We start from the raw sequence: 21692 nt of genomic DNA, 5'->3' as shown, positions 1-21692 counted from the left end.
AAAGTATTCAGATACTTCTTTCTTTTCCTTTTTCTTTTTTTTTTTTTTTTTTTTTTTTTTACAAATTTCATTTCATAGCGTGTAACACGAGCGCGAGCGGTATAAGTTAATTTACGCAAAGTGAAGGCCCGAAAAAGAGGAGTAAAATGAATAATAAAAGGATTTCAAAAACGAACAGAATAGATGGAAGTATTTTTGCTGCTCGTGATGTTTACACACACCTTTGGTTTGTGATTATATTCTAAACCTATTGTAGATAGAGTGCTCGATAAGATGCATATCCGGTGTTTCATTGTCAGTGCCCGGTAAAGTATTCAATCATAACGTGACTAATTGTGAGAGTCAGTAGGGAGCAACACGAGAAACTGGGATAAAAAGTTAAATTTCGCAAAACTCTTTGTTGTTTTCCCTCTTAATTGTGCAGTACCACGGCTATGGCACGAGTGTCAATGACGGCGAAGATTGTGTGTGTAATTTTTTGCCGAAGGATATTTAGATCGCGAATACAGGACAGTGTCGGCAATAATTGATCTCGCCCCAAGTTGAAGTATCACGTTCATTATACGATATGTAAATGTTACCTACAATTTACACAATTTTCCTCTGCAATGTAGGGTCGTCGATGAGCAGGAGGCGCCAAGGTGAAATTACACGGTAACACAGATTTATACCACGGCTTGAGGTGAGCTGGGTGAATAATACGAGTAAAAGGAAACAAGAAAACGCAAGGGAAGATAATTCTCAGCGCGTGTAATACGAAAAGACACGACGAGTACGGTGTGCGAGAGGCGAGGTGAAAATGTCGAGGGTAAATAAAAACGGAACCGAAGCTACGAGAAACAGACGTTTCGTATGCAAAAATAGCGAGTGGAAAACGCGCGTGTTTCTCATCACGATCGGTTACCCGAATAAATTACGCGGGAATACAAATAAAGATACTGTTAAAAATTCTCGATAGAATAATGAAACGGGTTGAAACAAGAACGCGAACGCGTTCAACAATCGTGTTATGTACGTAACAGGAAACGGTATTTTTAGAATCCCAGCAAAAGATATTAAGCCACCAGTAGTGGTACGAAGGGAAGGGTCGACTTGCAGGGATATGTTGTGTTTATGATGTTGGTTTAACGCGTGTAACTTCACATGCGGCAAGATCCGGCCAGCTATATACATCGAACGGCAAAAAAGATTGCCGCACTTGCTGCCAGCGATGCGGCTTGGTGCATACGCGTCTCATCGAAAGTAACGCAGTCAGGGTAGCGACAAGTTTTTCGAAAAAAAAATTCCGTGACATTTCCACGGTTTTCCAGGTACGTGACCACTTTGGACGCTACGATGTAACAAGGATTATACTTCAACGGGTAAAACTACAGATTCCGCGAGTATTCGACGAGGACGTCGACCCTGTAGCACTTCACCGTTTCGGGAGGCCTATTCTAGCCGTTTAATCTCAGTCCTAATTAACTCTGACCTGTAACCGCGGATCTGGATAGCGTGCTCGCAGGCACATCCATAGGCACACATCGTACCTGGCTTTCGTGCTCTCCGAGTATTTGACGTTTGACCTGAATACGTGCCTCCGGCTGACCGCTTCGTCTACATACGTTCTGTGTCGGCGACGTACTCCTGCAACCGGGGCTACGTTGGGCATACGCGTAGACCGATTGACGGATAAAGCTACGCACTCGTCCCCGGGTACGTGTAACAAATAGTGAAAGTCGGCTCTGTCGCGTTCGGACTTTCTCCGTCCGCATGCTGGACTATTTCTTGATAAGATAAGAACGGGCGAACGTCTTATTTATGGTGGTTACTTTTTTCGTTTGCAGAGTATCATTTCTTTTTTTTTCTCTCTTGTCTCTTATTTGATCTATCTTTATCTCGCGACCATTAGAATGGATTTTCGTTTCATATCGGTCACCGTTACTCGCATCTTTGCAAATATGTAACATTGATATGGGACGAGTGTCGATAAATTTCGGAAGCCGCAATTTCTGTTGGAATACCAAAAACTCGATGCCGATGGCTAAGGTCAGTGCTGAATACTTTAACATATCAATGGCAGTCGGTGAATAAAACCTGAAAGTCAGACGAGACTTGGTTGTTTTTTCCTTTGTCATGCTGAAATGGTTATTTAATCAGTATTGAGGAGTATGTATTATGAGAAAACGAAAATTAGGGAAACTGTAAATTCTTACGTTCTCGAGTCTGCAATAACATGAGCTAAAACCAAGGACGAAATACCAAAGTAAATCGTTTAGTGCCGGTAGCCATCTGCCACCCGACGTTACGCTTCAACGAGATTTTCGAGTAATCGATGGATCGTTCGGTTTGGCTCAATTTGAATTTCTTGAACAATAAGACGCGAGACGAGCCGAATCGCGAGCACCTAAATTAGCGAGAGTTGTTTTCAAAGTATAATTGGTTTGTTTTTACGACGAAGGAATGAGTAAAGGATAAAAATAACGGAAAAGCTTTTTAAATTATCGTCTATATAATCCGGATCGATCCGCGTGACAAATAATCACACGTATACAATTCGTATCCGGCAAGCTGTATAACCTTCGTTAGGAATACAAAAAAAAAAAAAAAAAAAATGTCTGACGTGTGTTATAAAACTGAAAAATTAGAGGCGTTAACAAGTAAAACCCGAGGTAAAAAATGAAATTTTGTCACTAAATTTGAACGTTACCGTTGACCGTTTTGTATTCTCTTTCCAGCCGACACGATTGATTACGATTTTCGGAATCAAGCAGCTCCTTCCAACATCCACTAATCTCGAAGGTTGAAGAACGAAAAGGATGCAGACAATGTGAAAGTACAAAACTACGAGTACCTCGAAAGGTCGATTTGAATATAATCCGTACAAACAACCAGCCAAATGCATGTTCTTTATCTAGAAGTTAGCTTTTTCCTCAGCGCCGGCCGCAAGCTCTGACTAATTACTGGCTGGTGTATCGACACAAGACGAACCGCAGAAACCAAGAAAATGAAGTAAAAAAGGGAGAAGCGGAAGCTTTCAACTTCGACTCAAACACCGATCGAGCTGACAGACGAGGCGCAGGTCTTGCAGCGTCTGTTCGTGAGAAGAAAAACAATTTCTTGGCCGAGCTTTCGCCGCTTCCGTTAGCCGGTGGAAAATTTTTTTCGACAGGCGTATAGGTTTACCTTAGCCAGTATTCGCTCTGTCAACCTGATATCGAACCATCGAACCGACGCCCCTGCAAAAACTCAAGTGAAAAACTTTAGTAATACCGAAGATCAAGTCGGAAACTCGAGTTACGCGCAAGCTTGCCACGAATCGAATATTGACATCAGCGACTCGTCACCGGAAAGTTATACCAGTTGTCCCTAAAATCCTCCAACTTAATACCGAAACCGTTTGAACAGAAGATGAATTAGACTACCGCGAATGTTTGCCTCTGACAAATAACTTTCATCAAACTGTCCAATGAGAACGAACTACTTTCAACAAATCGCAAATCGATATTACAACAGACGTTGAGAGGATACGTTGTTTCACAAACTGTTTCAGAAAGACTTGAAAAATCGAGGAAGACTTTTAGAAATCGACGACTCGTTTACCGCTACTCAAGATTTTCGCACGTTTACTCTGGGAGCTGATGATTAGAATCGCGGAGCTGATGCATCATCCCTCACCCCAAGTTGGTTGATCAGGGATACATCATCACCGAGTCCATAGCTGTGGTATTGATCTTAGCACGGGTGTTTTTTCTTTTTCATCCTACCGTGCATCGCGCTTCCCGTGAAAATGACCAGGCAGCTTTGGGTGTTTTTTGCTACTTCGTTCCGAGGCCTCCCTGTACTTCATCGTTTCAATAGCTGCGCCGTCATCCGAGTTTGATAAATTAACAAACATACGTAGCGCCTGATAACTGAGCAGCGACGTAGGTGAAGCTGTCTGTGCCGGATACGCCGGATGAAAAATTCATCGAACGTAGTCAGCTTCGCGGTAGTCTCGCCGACCGATAACCTTTGACCCGACAAAGCGCTGCCCGGGAGCGGTTTGGAATAATTGAAATATGCCTTCGATTTGTTCTTTGTTCCTTTCCTCTTTCGGTATTTTTTTCCCCGCGCCAGAAATCACAGCCGCGGCGATTTTAAAAGTTTTATACGACTTACGTGCCGGAGTCGTTTTACCGATCGTGCAACGAATGAATCATGTCGAAATACGCTCGTGTAATACTTGTTTCGATTACGAATTGCGACCGGCGGACCGAACCGACTTGACATCATCAATCCACCCGTAAATTTCCACACAATCGATGCACAGGATATATACGATAACCTTAGCTGTCAATAATCATGTCGGAATGTAAAAGCCTATTATGTGGCGTGAACCTCGATCAGAACTTGTTCTACGCGAGTAAAAGTATTCCGAAACGACAGCTAATAGATGAGTCTAGTCGTCCGTTCTTCGATTCATCGGGGCACGATCAGGTGACCATTGCGAGAGCAATGAAATTCTCGATTGCAAAACTTGTTTCAGATAGACATGTGAATTATTTCTCGCGAAACTTCACCGGCAACTTGCATCTCTCAGTGAACGACACGTCGTAAAACATGCGAATCGCTGTAATAAATCTTTGAAGGTACGTACGTGGACCTAGTTTTTCAAAGATTCGAACACCTTTCGTAACCACGACCGACCATTGGTCCGAGTATCTAGATTCTACCCGATAAAAAGATTTAAAAAAATCGTAATAGTCGATTCTGGAGTTACATTGCGTGAATTATTTCATTTATAAATTTAACACAGCAAATTTTTTCGTGCAATTTTAAACATCACTAAAGCCATGGGGAACAACTCCGGTTTCGCAGCTAGGCGTGACGCTAAAAAAAAAAAAAAAAAAAAACCTACAAGTGTTTATCGATGCGCGCTTATGTTTATCAGAGTGAATAATTTTCTCAAGTCATTGTTCTTACAATTTCTTTTTCTACGTTATTCACTTTTCCGTCGCAATTTCGCAGCAGGGGGAAAACGCTGGCGGGCGAGAAACAATGAGGAAATTATTCAAATCCACTCGAAATATCTCGAGTGGTTTTGATCTCACGGGATTTTAAGGTCCGTCCAACAAGTGAAGTCAACAGGCTAAACTAAACTGGGATGTTCGTAAACTGACGTGTTTCAATGAAAGTCTGACGGATGCGAATAATGGTCATTTCTTTCGTTATCTACAGCTCGGCGTCTGGACGTTGTATACAGGTTCAAAAAAATCAACCTCGTTGATATTCTACTGGTCGCAAAACTGCGGCGCATTTAGCATCCCAGAGTGTTGATGTTGAACGAAGTTTAATGGATATGGATTGGCCAATTAGAGGAATGGCGTTTTGGCTTACCTATCAAGTACGTCACTGTCTGGGTATATTCCGTGGAGAGCGAGGTGTACGGTGAGAGAAAGATGAATTCTTTTACTCGACACTGTTTATCGGCAGATCGAAGTCGATATATCCACAATCATTCGTTGGCAATATCTTATGCTGAGTAAACCATTTGATTGATTGAGCACACACAGTTGAAAAATAAAAAAAAATCATAAACAACCGTCGTCGTTCTCGCAGTTTCGCACTTTATTAAATTTCTCTTTCGACACTGAACCGCTGCATTCGATAAATTCAGAGGTTAAAATCACGCGCTAGTTGATTTCCTTGTAGAAAAGTCGACGGTTATCATATCGTCATACGTATTGTACAAAGTAAGGGTAAACCCTCCTCCTTCTTCTCGGCCACTATATTATACTTTACGGAGATGAAATTATTTCAAACTTCTACCACCATCGGCACACCGTATTGAAACTCGACAACTTGCACCACTGCAACTTTGCGTATAGAGAGAGAGAGAGAGAGAGATAACGGGGTAGGCGGGCAAGGACGGGAGGGAGGGAGGGCGGGAGGAAGGGAGGGAGGGAGGAAGGAAGTGAGACAAAGATAGGTCGGAAAAAAAAATCGTAAACAAAAACCACACCTCTGTCAAGATGACTAAGCGGGGAAATCTTATCTCCGCGAACAGGAAGGTGGTGAGTAGGCGATATATCGTAATCCAAGTAATCGCAGCGGATTAATCCCGGCAAGAATATCCCTCCGCGGCGTTTAGGGCTATGTTGGGGTAGCCCGGCGTTTTGCTTCGAGGACTGTTGCTTCTCGGCGAGGATGTTCGACGCGTTGAAAACTCCGGCGTTACACCGTGTCCGCACTGTATGTATCCAAGGGATCCCCCTCGTATCCCAGATATCATTCGCGATTGCGTCGACGAGCAACTGGCACGACGGGTGTATCGGATCGCCGTCGTCGTGCTAACTGACGTTGCGTCGTTTCGTTCGTGCTGAGAGCGAGCGGCCTACTAGCATCGCAACGGTTTGATGCCGACTCCCCGTCGAATCCCCGTCGAGTCCCCGCCGAGTCCCTCCAGGGTCGCGCGCGCCAGCCGATCCTGCGTGCTGAACGCCGGAGCCGGAGCCTCGAGGCACGCGAATCCCTGAAAAGGCGAGATTCAGCCCTCCGCTAGCCCTTGCAGAAATATAACTGAATAACGAGAGGGTGGCTAGGCGTAATCGATCTCTCTCACCTGCGATCCCCGCCTGCCCGTGTACTGCTCCGCGAGCAGCCCTTCTTGCGATACAACGCGAGTATTAGTTTTATCGAACCGTGGATCAGCCCTACCACCGGCGGCTGTCGCTATCTTTATCGAGGTCTTTGCTAGCGATGTCGTCATCTCGAGACGGCGCGACCATACCTCGTGCGAAAAGTGCCGGGCATGTCCTGCGTACTTTTTATGTGAAACTCGATAAACACCCGGGGTCGTCGTCTGGTGTGAAGGCTCTTTTTAAAGGTTTTCGGGTATTTATTTTTTTTTTTTTTGTTTAAACAATTCGTTGAAACAAAATCACTCATAGTTTTCACATTATATTTATTGACATTTAAACAAACTTTGTAATTTTTTGGAAACGAAATAGCGAATATAACCCAACGCATACTGTCCGATAGGAACGTATGTAAAATAAAGTGTAGACATGATATCTCAAAAAGCTCTTGACCCATCGTACTCAAATTTTTGCAGCATCTTCATTATACCTATACCTATCGCGTGAACTGCGATAATCATGATTGCTTTGGTAGTTTTTATTTTACAAGCTAAACAAGTGAAACGAGATGCAAACTTCAAATTTTTTTTTCGTTAGTCTAAAAAAAAAAAAAAAATAATTCCCCAAAATCCTTTGAAACTAGAGTTATCAGTCGGAATCCTGTTTATTTGGTAATTCTCTTTCGCACCTTTCCTCCGCGCCTCTCCATTCTCCTCTTCGTCGTCTTTCTTTTGAATTACGCCTGTTTATCAGTGAACAGATTATATAAGAGTGTCAGGTTCGTTAAGTTGGGTGCGTAACACGCCTTCCGTAAATTGGCGACTTGGTCAATTCTTCGTTATTTACGTAGCAAGTAAACATGAAATGAAACTTTTAGAAGCGGGAAATTCAATTTAATTCCCCAAACTCTTGGAGTCCGGGATAAACAGGTAAGGGGGATTAAAAGCCAAGGGACGAGAAGATGTCGTGACTTCTCAACGTCGAGAAAAAGTATAGGTCGGACGATTCCTTTTCCTCGACTTCGTTGCGTACATACGGCACAGCTCCTAAACTAATCCCCTTGTTAAGATAATCGATAATTCCTCAGTAACGCGGGCCAATCGATTAGGTAAACGATATTTGAAGATATGCGAACGGCGGAACGGTGCGCGTCGTCTGATAATTTGGCAATTCACGGCATCGCGGAGTTGAAGAACGAAAACATCATTATTCAAAATATTTTCTGCCTTCCCCTTAAGGCAGCAGCTTCAACGCCAACTACAGCAGGATTACAATGTGTGTAAAAAAGAGTCGTCGCAGAGCCGGTAGCCGGTGAAAAGTAGCTTTACCCTGCAATGTTTTTTGCAAAGCATTTCTTCCGTTGTCAAAGCCGTTATTTTCGAGGGACGAAAAAGCACCAAGAAGAAAAGATGAAGAGCTTCCGTTCTTTTTTGCGCACAGCTTGTGAATCTCTACGCAACCCTTCAGTTTCGTATAACTTGGCTATCTCTCATCCGTCATCCGTGATCTATCCATCGGAACACGGATCGTTGGTCCCGCACCCTGTATAAATTGGCGTAGCCATATGGGACAGGCTGACCGTTCGCCGTTTCGAAGTTGTTGGAATCAGGTGGAAGGAACCATACCGAGAGTTACGGAAACCCGGTGCCCAGGTTACGCTTAGGTCAGCCTGGGTTGCGTTATACGTAGTTCCACAGGGTTTCCGCTGGTCCACCCAAGTTTATTTACACCAACCAATACCCAAATATCGATCAGCCCAACCGGTTTACTTCTTAGGATTCAGTTTACGCGAGCATGGCGAAACTTTGCTCACCAATTTCACTCAATTATCTCGACTATTTGGACCCCCGCCAGAGAGAGAGAGAGAGAGAGAGAGGGAGATAGTTCGATATACGCTAGGAACAAACTGTGGAGACGGCAGATAACCACGTTACCGTGCTGAGAATAGTTTACGAGCGATGCCAGCCTACAGGCGAATGAATCTGCGATCAGTCGACGATGGTTGTGGAATTTTTATATTCTTTCGGAATAACGCAAGCGAGAAAGGGAGGAAAAGTTGTGACGAAAATTAGTCATACCGGAGTAGGAAATTGACTTTCCAGTTTCGTTGGGACATATTACTTTTCACCGAAAACGACAACTTTACGCGAATATAAATTTGTTTTTTTCTTCCTTTACACAGCCAGACGGATGATCTTCGACTTGTTGGACGATGAATTTCCTGTCCACTAGCCATAACCCTTTCAGATCGATGGCAGAATTTTGATTCATCATGCGCTTCGAACACGATACTGCGACAAGGGCATTTTGAAGCATGCCAAACGAGTAATTGCAGCAATTATTATCCATTACATTGGATCGATATGTCGTTACTGTCGCTTTGTGGCAGCAGAAGTATGTAATTGAGGACATTACGTACAGTCTGCAATCAGAATATCATTATTGTTATTCAGCTCCCGAAAGCTTAGTCGTGGAATGACTGGGAGACGCGAGAACTGAGAACAAGCGGAGAACAAGGGGATGACACCTTGAAAGAATGGCTTATTTACGATTATCTCTTGGGCAAAGTTATTTCGTTTCGTGCTACAGCGGCAGTTTCTCCCAGATGTCTGCGGGGTAAGAAATAAAATGTGCGCCGTGTTATCCCGGTGTTGAGCCAAACTAGCGATGAAATACCGCAATGGGAGACCGAGCGGAGCCTCGTGCTTTGGCACATTCCTGACAGCCCCCGTAAAACTTACGTCTCCAGAATCCTCCGGGGATTTTCCCGGCTCTCTTTGCTCATCGAGAGGTCACGATCGCATATATTCATCCACGCAGAATTGTAAGAATTTAGAAACTGAATTAACCCGGTGACGGTACCGGTAGGCTGCGGATTACGATCGGTGATCTAAAGTCTTGCACGATCGACATCCAAGAAGAACGATAAAAAAAAGCCGCAACAGCCCAATGTAACGCCATGGAAACGAGTTCATTACTTGGGAATATATCCGAGAAAATCTGAGGGTATATAATCACCAAAGACCGATAAAAACTGCGTGAATTAATTAACGTCGCCGTCAACGAATCGATAACTTTCAATATCCGGTACGGTGACATCGCGAGGTGTAGCTTACATCAAGTAAACCCGATCCCAACGGGATGTCAAAGGAGCAGAGGAAAGCGGAATACATAAGGGGGCCTTCCTCGTCATCTTTTCGCTTACTAATTATTCGATTGGTACGAACTCGGTTACGTTTTCAGGTCTTCGAGTGCACAACTCTCTCCAATTTCTTTGCTATCGCAACGAAGCGTTCGACGTAGGTACGCTTGGGAGAATAATTCCAGAGAGCCAGTTTCCAGTAACGTTTCAACATGCGACTTCCGCCACGCTAGTGCTGCACCGACTGCATCGAGCATCGTATGCCCGTAACTATGGATTGTAATATGCAGTGACCGGATACTCGCGCCTATTCATACTTCAGCACAGTCGTAACCTTACGAACACAATGGAGAATAACGGAGGTAGGTTTGAACTTGGTAGCGATTTATTGGACTTGTATGTTTCCGCACGGGGATTGTATTAATGCTCACTGAAACGTTGTGGCGATCATTCCGGAAATGTCTAACGAATTGCGTAATGATACAGCAGTACGACTTGGAGGAATGTACGAGAAATGTCTAAGAAACACTGCTCGTTCGACAAGAATGATTGGGAGCGGTTTTTGTAAGCTTTCATGCCAATACTTGACAGATTTTATTGAAACTTTCCAGAATAATGTTGAGAATAGTGCCCGTTAGGAACGAGAAACCGAATTTCAACCGTTCGGACGCAATATGAATGGGTGGCCTTCAATTACATCAAAGTTATCAGCGACCTGAAGATCATTTCCCGGATGGGCAGACTCGATAAATGTCTTCAAGAGTAGAGATAGGCCGTAATACATTATCAGAATCGCTTCCTGCTGTCTCGAATTCATTCGCTGCTTGACCTTTTTCACAAGAACTTGGCTTGTCCAGCCGTCGGCGGAAATAGAAACAGATAGCGTTCAGTTTTAGCCACGTGGTCGGAGAAAGGTAGTTTTACAAACTAGTATTATCAAGACCGCACCTTTTTTCCAGAATTCTGCAATGACGAATCGTTTCAGTGATGATAGTTTATCTACATCGTTGAGTTTGAAAAAGTATAATCATACCAAAACGGATCTATTGTACAAGCCGGTCAAATCGTTCCCTAATAAATTTTGTATCCAATTAATCGCGATGAAACAAACATCGTTTTCGTGAAACATTTAGTAAAACTTGGTGCGATAACGACAACGTGTATAAATCTAAAAAAAAATCTTTACATTTTTTAGCTTTTATAACTGAGGAAATTGAGAGTCATCAAGCGATACGGAGAAGACTTGATCGAATTTTAATTCGATATTAAATATCACTAAGAAGTGAAACTTCGACGGATTCGAATAAGGGTTCCGAAGAAATCAAGGTACAATTCGAGAGTTCAAATTACGTAGGATATCTACAGAAAATGTGTAATACAATATTGTATCTGCCGATAAATAAATTGAATTAATTATGCATCTGTGCAGAATCGATGGTAGATGGATCTCGGATTATTATTCGTAAAAAGTTGAAGGAGGACAGAGCAATCCGTCGTCGCTCAATATTAGCTTACCATTGCGTATACCATCGTTTCAGCAGGTACAGTTTGGCATTTACCTGTGATTAAGAGAATTTGAATGATCGTAAATCAGGCGTTTGGTGATTATCTTGAGGAGCCTATCCTATCCAAGGCGGCCAAGTCGTTGGCACTAACAATGTACCGAGTCTGCACGTGCAGGGGTAGAGTGGCGTCGAATCGAGTCGTTGGGCAATGTCTTGTTTGCAATGCGCAGCAATTCATTACCACGATTACCGTATTTGGACGTCTCCGTAAGAACGAGTATGTCAATTAACCAATGGCACGTATCGTATCGGAAGATGTGAAATTCAGCTCTGAAGAATCGGACGACAGAGTTCACTCTGTCGCGTAGGCATGCGTTGTACGAATAATACACGTTGAACTCAGAATTCATTTTGCTGAACGTTAAGGCCTGGTTTTCGGATCGGTATGCGTGCGAGACCGTGCGTTGCATTCACGGCTATGATGCCACACGTCAGGTTTATTATTACTTTTTCAATATCATTCTCTCCACTCCCAAGAAGGCTGGCAACGCAATCGAATTAATTTGCAGTCCAGTCGTCGCGGTTTCAATCGTTACTGACTAAACTTTCACTTTCGATCGACCGCAGATGGAAATGTAGATACATAAGTAGCGAACCCGTAATGGTTACAGATTGTAGCATTATTCGTCGCCCACTGGGGCAATCAGTTTCGACCATACGATACGAAATGATGCGTTCAGCAGGCACCACGCACGGTCCTCGGTGAATAATGCAGAGGAGTTACAATATCGGAGGAAGAATGATGGAACGGCGATACGTGTCGCGGCCGCGTTCGTTTCGAGAGATGAAAACAGCGGTACGACCGCAAGATGGCGGCAAATATTTACACGCGATGATTAAGACGGGAAAAAACGTTTTGAGAAAAGTCGAGGTGAAAGAAAAGTTCTACTCGTTTAAAGGAACGAGGGCAAAATATCCCGCTGTGTGTTTTTCCCCGCACTGCAATATCCGGCAGCTTTTGTTACGGCTACGAAGTCTGCGGATATGGAGATTATATATCAACAGAAAACCCGCGGATTGTTTAGCGAAGACAACCAAGACTGATCACCGTATTCGAGTTCCCGGCACCCTCACGTCCATCCTCAATCGCAAGTGTTACGTGATAGTCTCAGGCACGATTCGAGGGTGACTATAAAGCCGGGGTCAGAGTTCGTTCTTGACGACCTTAAGGGCCGCCTGGTCGTTGCGCGGAATCACCTAAAATGAAGGTGGCTATTTCAGAGGCGAGCGCGTTCATTGTCTGTCGACGTCGAAATTGCGAGAGCTCGACGTTCGCTGTCAGGACGAGCCAAACGCGGCTAGACGAGAATTTGCCGCCGAGTCGAAGAAAAAAAAAGCTCGCATCGGCAGAAGCCCAACGATGATCTCTTCGACTGACATTGACTCAACTTTAGTTTTTTTTTTTTTTTTTGTTTCCAACAATCATCACTTCCATCTCTCGGAATTTTGTACGGACATGCAGTACAGCAGCTGACCCAGGAAACGGTGAAGTAGAATATTATACGATCCGAGCCTTGTTTTGATATACACACATTGGCGAACTTATGGCGTGGCAATAAGGATATTCCGCATCGTTAAATTCGATGGCCTCTCACCTCTCCCGCAAATTGTAATATCCTGATTTTCCAGAACAGCTTTTCACTTCCACCTCTTTCGCGGAGCTTTTCCACCGTTTACTGGCATGAGAAAGTACAAGTAGTAGAAGGGCAGGAGGTCGACCTCAACGCGGAACTCATTTCACATTCACGTACTGTGATGTTGATTTTCCGACACCCCTTCCAGATCGCAGAGGAACACGAATGTAGAGTCGATCCTTTCACAGTATCAGAGAAAACGGCAGAAGCGGTATCGGTCAGTGTCGTTTCACTTTCGCCGTCTCGCGACAAAATGGATCGTGGCTCTTGCGATCCAACACTACGCTCGGGACTGAGTTACTTTCATTACTCCGGTTGCTCAAAGGATAACGAACCGATAAATGTAGATACAGCAAATTGCCTCGGCGTCGGATGACAGTGGAGGGTAAAGTGGGTAAAGTGGATAAAGCGGGTAAAGTGTCAACGTGTAGAACAAGACGCCGATTAAGATTCCTGACGCACGACAGAGAAAATTCAAAGTTTTCGACGAATTCGGGATCGAGTAATGATATACTTAATATACCTTTTCTTGTTTAACCGAGACTGAGCATCTGACATAATCACGTTGTCCGCTCTGTTGGCGTGCGGTAGCCTTGATATTGTTACATTAGTACGAGTGACCCGCGTAGCAAAAATCTTTTTCCCCCCAAGTAATGCAATACATCAACTTCCCCTGCATGCAGACGTTATTGGAGATCAAGTACGTGTTTTACTCTTTCTTTATTTTCCCTCCACGTTCCTAAAATCGTTTTTCTCTTTCTTTCAACCTTTCCTCTCCCCTCTACTCCCCTTCGTTCTCCAAACTCCTTAAAGCGACACCTAAACGGATTCAAATCGGCCGAAATATAATCAGTTCCGAACGAAATCGTGCAGATACCCCGATAAATCACTGTCTCGTAAGTGAAGACGCACGTCACGCAAACCGATTACCCCGAATAGAGTAACGATTCGTTACACTGCCGCACAGCGTACGTCCATCACTAAGACCAACGACAGCTCTGTCCTTTCTTATAGAATTCCAGACGACGCCTGGGTTGAAAAATAGTGATAATATCGCACCTCGTCGACTCTTGCCGTTACACAGTCGGTCACCTTTCTTTTCAGGCCTGGTTTACTCGAAACGTCGAAGAAAAAACGCCGCGGCAATGACCAATGACGAGGGGGTATATGCTGGGAGATTTTAGGGGAGCGGAGCCGACTGGCTCTTAGTTAGCTGGACAACAAATTGCTGACGTCATTGTCTCGGAAAGCACTGTACTCACGCCGGAATATCGCGGTTCAGCACAGACCGTGATACCAGGCTTTGCGGTATAGACATAGGCGTAGGCACGCCTTACCTCGTATTATACTCGGAACAATGTAGGCGAAAAGCGTGAGTAAACTTCTCTCGCAAGATTGGACGTTTAAAGTTTTAACGACGAACGATATCCCTGTTTAATTTGCCTCATGAGTTTAACGCCAATTTTCAGCTCTAGAATAGACGAGAACAACAGATGTGTACCGCTGATCCAGTGCTTTTCAAGTACGCGATTCTGCATACGCAACTCGGATGCTGTTCTTCGTCGGTTTCCCCTAAATAATGTAATCTGCGATCGTGAACAAAATCTTCTCGGATTTTATCGATTCGTTACGCGCTTGTGGTGAACGTCGTGCGAACAACGAAGCTGACAATTTCCATTTTTACCACATTATCCTGACCACTATTATCGAGTCTCGTCGCCAGCGTTCGTAAAGCTGAGGTTGTCGCGTTAACTTTGGAGCGTGTGTATAGAGTCTTTTAGTTTGAGCAAAATCATCTCGATAAAATAAAAGTAGAAAGTATCGAATCGACGGTCCAACTTATATACTCTTGTCTCACGTACGGCGACACACACTTTTCCCATGCCGTGAAGAAAAGTAGGTGGCCGCGATGGGTGCGTAACTTTGTTTCCAATGCAAAGAGGTCTAGGAAAATGATTATAGGATGTAAAGTTAAAAACTTCTTAACTGACGAAACTTGTGCATCACGAGTATTTGCTTGCAGTACGAGAGCACATACTGTCAGAGTATTTCCAATTTTACTCGTCTCTCCTCTTCATGGAAGGAAACGCTAGGGGGAGGGATCAAGGACGGAGGAAGACAGAGCCGAACGAAGCACGATGTTCGAATAGCGACTTCCGTTAATTTTAGGCAAGAGAGAATCTGTCCTTCCTGATATTGAGGGGTTGAAACTTTTATCGAGAAATGCAAACCGTCCGACAAATGGTACAAAATCTTGCGTCGCATAAAGCAATCGAGGAAACAACGATTCGTCGTAGTTCATACAAGTAGGCTAGGTAGGTATTATACCTACACAGAGAATTGAGGCGAACACGTGGGTGCGTAAAACGGATTCCAAGTTTTCACTTCGACCGCAGTAAATATGAAAAACATCTTGGAAAAGTATTTTGACCGGATTTCTTTAAATTGCAGTACAGATCACGAGGGAACTGTAATAAAAACAAAAAGTGCACGAATAAACAAAAGTAGGTAGAATTTTTCTGCACCAAGAAATTCCTGACCAAATGTAGGTTGAGTTAAACAAAAAAACGAGGTCAACTTTTGTCTGCAGTTTCTCGTTGTAAACCAAACATGTGGAAAACTTTTCAACTGGTCCAAAGACGGTTCCGAAGTAAGAATTCACCGAATTTCCTCCGGCCTACCAGACGTAAGCATTAATGATTCAAGAGACACGCTGTGCAATTGTTAAAAACTCGTTCGAGCTTCGTGGAGACGAGACGTCGACAGAGGAAGAGTGAGAAACATCAATCATACCTATCGAAAGGAGATCAGAAATGCGCCCACATAGCGTTTTAGGCTCAGCAGTACCTACAAAGTAAGGAAAATCGACACCTAAAAATTCTTATTAACGCCAACGCTTAAATTTGTCAGATTCTCCACAAAAGTTAGGCATGAACCTACAGCTAATTTTACGTGCGTAATGATAATTTCATACTTATATGCGCTATGCCGCCATATTGTTATTAATTTCAATAAAAAAAATTCTAAAATGTTCCTGAAACTATAAATAATAAAGCCCTCAAACTCGAATTGCTCCAAGTGTTTTCATTTTCACAAAAAAAAAAAAAAACAAACTCCTGACAATACGTATTTGTTATTTCGAATTCTCCTTTGTTCACGCGTATATTCGATGTACCTGATTGGCGCATTCCCGGGTACAACAGCTGCAGAGAATCACTTATCGCCCTGGACCATGACGGCGAAAATTGCATGAATCTGTTATCCAGCGAAAATAAGTAAATATCCGAAACGAGAATGCGCGATTCGCTTCTGTTAAATTTACGATTAGCTCGTTCGACGCGAAATTATCTTTTCCCCGTTCTCTCGTTCCTCCCGCTTCTGATAAAACTAACTATCATGCCAAGTTTCAGTTTTGTGACCTACATTTTTCGAACCGGCGGAGACGGTAGCTGCGGAAGCATAGCTGATTTATACCGACTGTTACGAATCGTCGTACGTTCGTTCGATCATGGACGGGTAACGCTTCCGAACTCTCCGGCTGTTCGAAAATTTGATAAACTCGACAATCAGACGCCTTTTATTCTCTGAACAATGGTCAATTGCCATGCACTGCACATTGTCTGCGCTTGACAAACGGTTTTTAAATCAATGCTCATTTCAGCTTATCATTAGCTGAATTCAATTCGAGGGGCGTTTCGGGCAGGCACGGTTACAGATAGGTGCGCACCGTGATCAATGACACGAGCTTTGCCTCCGTGTCATTAACATCTATCGGAATTCTTTCACTCAGCGTACAAAAACGGAGCACAGATATTTCTCCGCAACGCTTCTTGTCAAGAGAGGTTCGTTTTACCAGCAAGAGAACGCGGAGAGGTTATTCGTAACCATTTGTTCCACGCATCGCGGAGAGCTGGAACGAAACGCAGCCCCGAAATCCGGTAATGGTGCTGTGATCGATCCAGCGACAACTCGCGGAGGAACGAGGAGGCTATTTGTTTAAACCTGGAGCGAGGGTCTCGGTTAGGCAGCTCAGCTCGAGCCGCAGGTCCACCATAGTCTTTCGGTGATCCGCTCCCCTAATGAGCAAGCCTTACAGCCGAAGCTTGGTAAAACGCGGCAGCAAACGCGCTCGTCTCTGCGTGACGGGTATAAAAACCGAGAGGTGAAGAATAAGCGGGAACGAGACGAGGTAAGAACTGTATTCGAAAAGTCGTTTCTATTGCAATGTGTAATTTTCACCGAGACTTCGGCTCACCTGCAACTCACCGGCCAATCGAACGGCGAGTGTAATATTGCTTTAAATCAATATTTTTCCCGCCTCGCCTCGACGGACGGACGGAGAACCGCAAATACAGAACGACGGCATTTCCAGGGCCAACTTCTCGGGTTCGGCTGGGTCGGCGTCGAGTTATCGATCCTCGCCTACCTGCCGGAGACCTCCGCGGGTCGAGCCACCCGGCACCCAGCTGGAGGAGCGATAGAGAGAATGGCAGGGAGGATGGACCCGACGGAGACGACGACGGAGGAGGCGGACTCCCGACTGGCTGACGTTGGTCAGCCCGGCTGTCGCTGCGGATATTTTCACTCGACTCGAATTACGTTACATCGTCGTATAGCCTGCTCGGCTTTCACGAGTCCGTTTGTTCTCTTTTTCGACAAGATTTTTTTTTTCCTTTATGACCTCGTGTTTTTTTTTTTTTTTTTTGTTCTTCTCCTTTTTTTTATATCACAGTGTCGAAATTGACTTCACTGGCCTTTTCAAGGATGCTAAGCCACGAGTACTATTTATACCGGTTTTGCGGTATTCCAATTCCGTGAGTTGAAGAAAACCGAAATGAAAAACCGCAGGCTGTGTGATTTATACGCGGTAAAACGAAACAAGGATAAGATAAATCATAGAGATCCAATGTCAACGAATGTTGCGGTAAAAGTGAAGTATCGAATTGTCATTTTCGTTTCGAAACACTCGTGACCTTTGTTCAATATCATCGATGATCCCAGACATTCGAAACTAAAAACTCCTCAGTTTTTCCTGTAACTTGTTTTTAAACGATCGAAGCAAAAACCTTTGTTTGTTCTCATGGTTTCGATACATGGGAGGAATATTTTTTCGAATACAGAAAGATACTCCCGAAAATCACCGCGGTTCCATTTCCCTCCGCGGGATTACAGAGTGCATATACATTAAACCAGAACGACGGTATTTCTCTCGGTTATGGATGCGGATGAGCCAGCCTGCCTGTTTCTAAAGCCAGCAGTTTCCCCTCCCGGGTGCGATAAGCACCGGCTAGTGTTTTTTTCCCCCCTTATGAACTTGAGAAAATAGAAATAAATTCTCCAACCCTCCCGAGGACGACAGCGACGAGGACCTTTTTTACGACATCAATGATTTTTTTTCCGCAAATTCGATGTCTTAGTTTATTAGGTACCACCACCCGAACTTCGATCATCGTCTTTTCGTATTCTTCAAATTGAACCGTAAGTGTCCGATACGGTTGGGCGAAAGCGAGGGGCGACTCATTTAAGCAATTAGTTGGAAATCAGTTGAATTCAAGCTATCCTTTGACATTGACAATCACTCGGGAGTGGTTAATGATTTCCAATTGAATGGTCCCTCAATTTAAAGTAACGGCAAAAGGTAAAAAGCTGTAAAAAAAAGTCCTAACAATAATAAATATGCATATTCGTATTTTTACATGAACACAAGAATGTCCGAGTCCCGAGCTGTTGCTCAACTTAGATACGAAATGTTGGATTCCAGGAGCATTGGGAAATGCGCAACGCACTGTGGTAAAGATCAGAATCAAACAACAACATGTGTGCCCGACCCACCTGGCTCCATACCGCGAAAAGAAAAGAAAAAACAACAAAATGATTCGAACGGTAAGGACAAAAATTTCCCCAAGGACCCGAAGCATGAGAAGGAGAGACGGCCAAACGGATCCCGCCATCCGTCAAGATTCTTTTCTCGATTCGAAATGGAACTTTACCGCAAACCCCCGACCTCCAGCTACGACCGTCCTACAATTCGAAGATCGATATTCGATCAGCAAGTTTAACGCGGAGTTATTAACTTTTAACCTCACGCGTGATATGTGACAAATATCGCAAATATATACCTCGCATTATTGCATAACGGAAAAGAAGAATAGTCGAGGGGGGAATTATATAGCGAGTGCGTATACCTGACAGGGAAACCGTATCGGAAACACTACACAATGAGTAAGAATATCGAGGCTCGGATGGAATGATTCCACGCGGCGCAGATCGGTGAATAAACTAAAACATGTATCGAAAAGTAGACTGACTGACTGACTGACTGGCTGGCTTATTTGCTACAAGTGGAAGCTGAAAAAGACGAGGGGAGAGAACCTCAACTGTTAGTCAGACACTGTTTGTAATCCACAGGGTATCGTCCATTACCGTCGAATAACCTGGAATGTTTATCCCGCACTCCCTCGGCAATAAAATGGAAAACAACGCTATCGCTTTTTACAGACAGGATAGGTGTCTGCGCGTAGTCCGACCATATTCCATTCTGTCATAAAACTTATCGGTTTTTGTTGAAACATATAATGTTTACATTTCTAATATCCCGTTCTGAACACAGATCATATGGAGAATACTGCAGGAAAAGCTGCGGAATGAACCGGAATTGCGTTGTTACAACACGGTAGATAAAAGCAGCCGGGCAGAGTATTTGTTCGAAATTGAGACGGGGGTAAAAAACGAGGGGTTTCGGGGGTCAGCTGGGAGTGTTGACCGGCATATCGTCAGACGTACTCCTGTAGGACCTGGGAACAATTTCGAGCAAACTGCGCCCTGCCCCCTATCCGAGAAGTGCATCGAGCGGTATAACTCGGAATTAAATATCTCGCCGTGATAACATCGTCACGTCTTAAGTAGGAGAATTGCCTTGGGACCACCTCCCTCCACCCCCGATTCTCTTTTTCTCCTCTTGTCTCGCTCTCCTCCTTTTCCCGACTCTCATCCGTTCCCTCTGGATCCTCGTAATCCGCTCTCAATATTCTACTTGGAACGCACTGGCGACACTCCCGAGGCTCGGGCTTTACGGTGAAGAAAAAGACGTCCAGTCGGACGTGATTGAAAACGTAATGCCAATTCACCCGGATATAACTACGGGTGAGGGTACGACGTATATACTTTGCTCAGTCGTCCGGATGCAGAGTTTTATTACCGTCCCAGGTATCGGCTAATTTCAGATTCATCTATTCAAAGATCCGTCCTCCGTCTCTTTTCACGGAGATGAAGAATCATCGGCAGTTTTACTTTCCAAATTCCGATCACTGATCACCGCCGTCCGTCAAGGGTCGAAGCGTCGACGATTCGACGTCATTCGTATTTCTGATCTCGACAAATATTGAAATATTTCAGCATCCATCTATATCCGGACGAATCGAGAAATTATACAATTTTAAACCATTCGAAATGAATGCGAAATCTTTTTTCCTTACATCAATTCTCGATGGATCGATCCTAATAAGTCACGCGGGTTCTCACAACTAAAAATTTCATTACTTTCTTCTATTTCCAAGTACGAAGATAAGCAAATTTTCCATCCTTCACCGAGTTTTCTCCGAGTTCCAACATAGTTACCGAGGAGTAACAAACAAGCTCTCGATCATTCGATCCAGGTCAACCGTGCTTCTTCAATTCTGAGTCTGAGCGAAGTGAATTCTAATATTCGATATTATAACTCCTCACTGACAGCAGTAATCGTTGAATAAAGTTTGTGAAAATACAGAGGTGACTGTATTGTGACTCTTGAAAACTGTCCTGACGTAAAATCTTTCACTAATTTCACGAATAAGAATAATTGATAATATTTCAAGGTCACCGACAAAATTTTATACAACTACGGATAATCGCGCGTCTTGTATTTTTTCCCACACGCATTATTCGTCGACTGTGTCAACCCGGCTGAATTTTCGTTAAACTCGTTGCATAAATTTTGACACCCTCTGCCTGCGGGTTGTAAAACATTTTCCGATCGATTTTTGACCGCTGTCGCAACTCACTGCAACGAAGTTTCACCAAAATGAAGAGATTTATTAAAGAACGTTAAAAACCCCGAGATCGTAAAGAAAAAAATATTTGTGTGCGTAAAATTGGGTTGAAAATGAGCGGTGACGCATTAACCAGCCGCAACAATGACTATTGCGGAACGCGTTGAAGTTGGACTTGACGAGACTCTCTAAAAAATTGGTGAGCTCTGAAAAGCCGGCTGGGTTAAAAGGCCCACCCGTCGTAATCTGGTGGGCTATACGCCTGACCTATACGCCAGTTAGGGGTGGAATTCGGGGTTGGCCATAGACACTCTCCCGCCTGGCTCCCTCCATTTTTTCCTCGGTCCCTGTTTCTCGGAAAGGGTAGCTTACAAGACTCAAGGCAATCTGCGATCCCCGTGACGTCGCTAACCCCTGAAGATCTATTCCGAGAGAGATCCATGCCGTATCATATTGTCTGCCGCGAAAAGCATCTCTCGCCTAGAAATCCCAGGTGTACGAGCTCGCTCCCCTCAGTCGTCTCATTATTTTTTTTTTTTTTTTTTTTTTTATCGTTCTTTTTATCATCTCGCGAGGAAGCCGACGGATACGGCGCGCTAGAATTTTCATCCGGTTAGACGGAATGACGGAAAAATTATACGAACGATACGATGAATCCTCGTGAAAATTTGGTTATTGGAAGGAAGGTGAATCGCTCGGAAGGATGGTAGGCCTAGAGCCTAGAG

At 44.0% G+C, this 21692-nt stretch overlaps 2 protein-coding genes across 6 annotated transcripts in view; both read right to left on the bottom strand.

Annotated features, from left to right (window-relative positions):
• LOC124175298 (neurocalcin homolog) overlaps window positions 1-21692 on the bottom strand; it is a 108287-nt gene that overhangs the window by 42985 nt on the left and 43610 nt on the right. The gene's annotated exons all lie outside the window — the stretch shown is intronic.
• Window positions 1-21692, bottom strand: part of LOC124175300 (neuronal calcium sensor 2) — a 97084-nt gene that overhangs the window by 31815 nt on the left and 43577 nt on the right. Inside the window, exon 1 of one of the 4 annotated variants that reach the window (XM_046555392.1) lies at window positions 5984-6389. The exons of 2 other annotated variants lie outside the window; for them this stretch is intronic. The gene's annotated coding sequence lies outside the window, so the exon portion shown is untranslated. Of the gene's footprint in view, window positions 1-5358; window positions 5874-5983; window positions 6390-21692 lie in introns of those variants that run through there. One more of the 4 variants, XM_046555389.1, reaches the window with a different exon arrangement.

This window comes from Neodiprion fabricii, chromosome 2 (genome assembly GCF_021155785.1).
Source record: "Neodiprion fabricii isolate iyNeoFabr1 chromosome 2, iyNeoFabr1.1, whole genome shotgun sequence".
NCBI classification, from domain to species: Eukaryota; Metazoa; Arthropoda; class Insecta; order Hymenoptera; family Diprionidae; genus Neodiprion; species Neodiprion fabricii.
The sequence above is the reverse complement of the archived record's forward strand: the minus strand, read 5'-3'. Positions and strand labels throughout refer to the sequence as shown.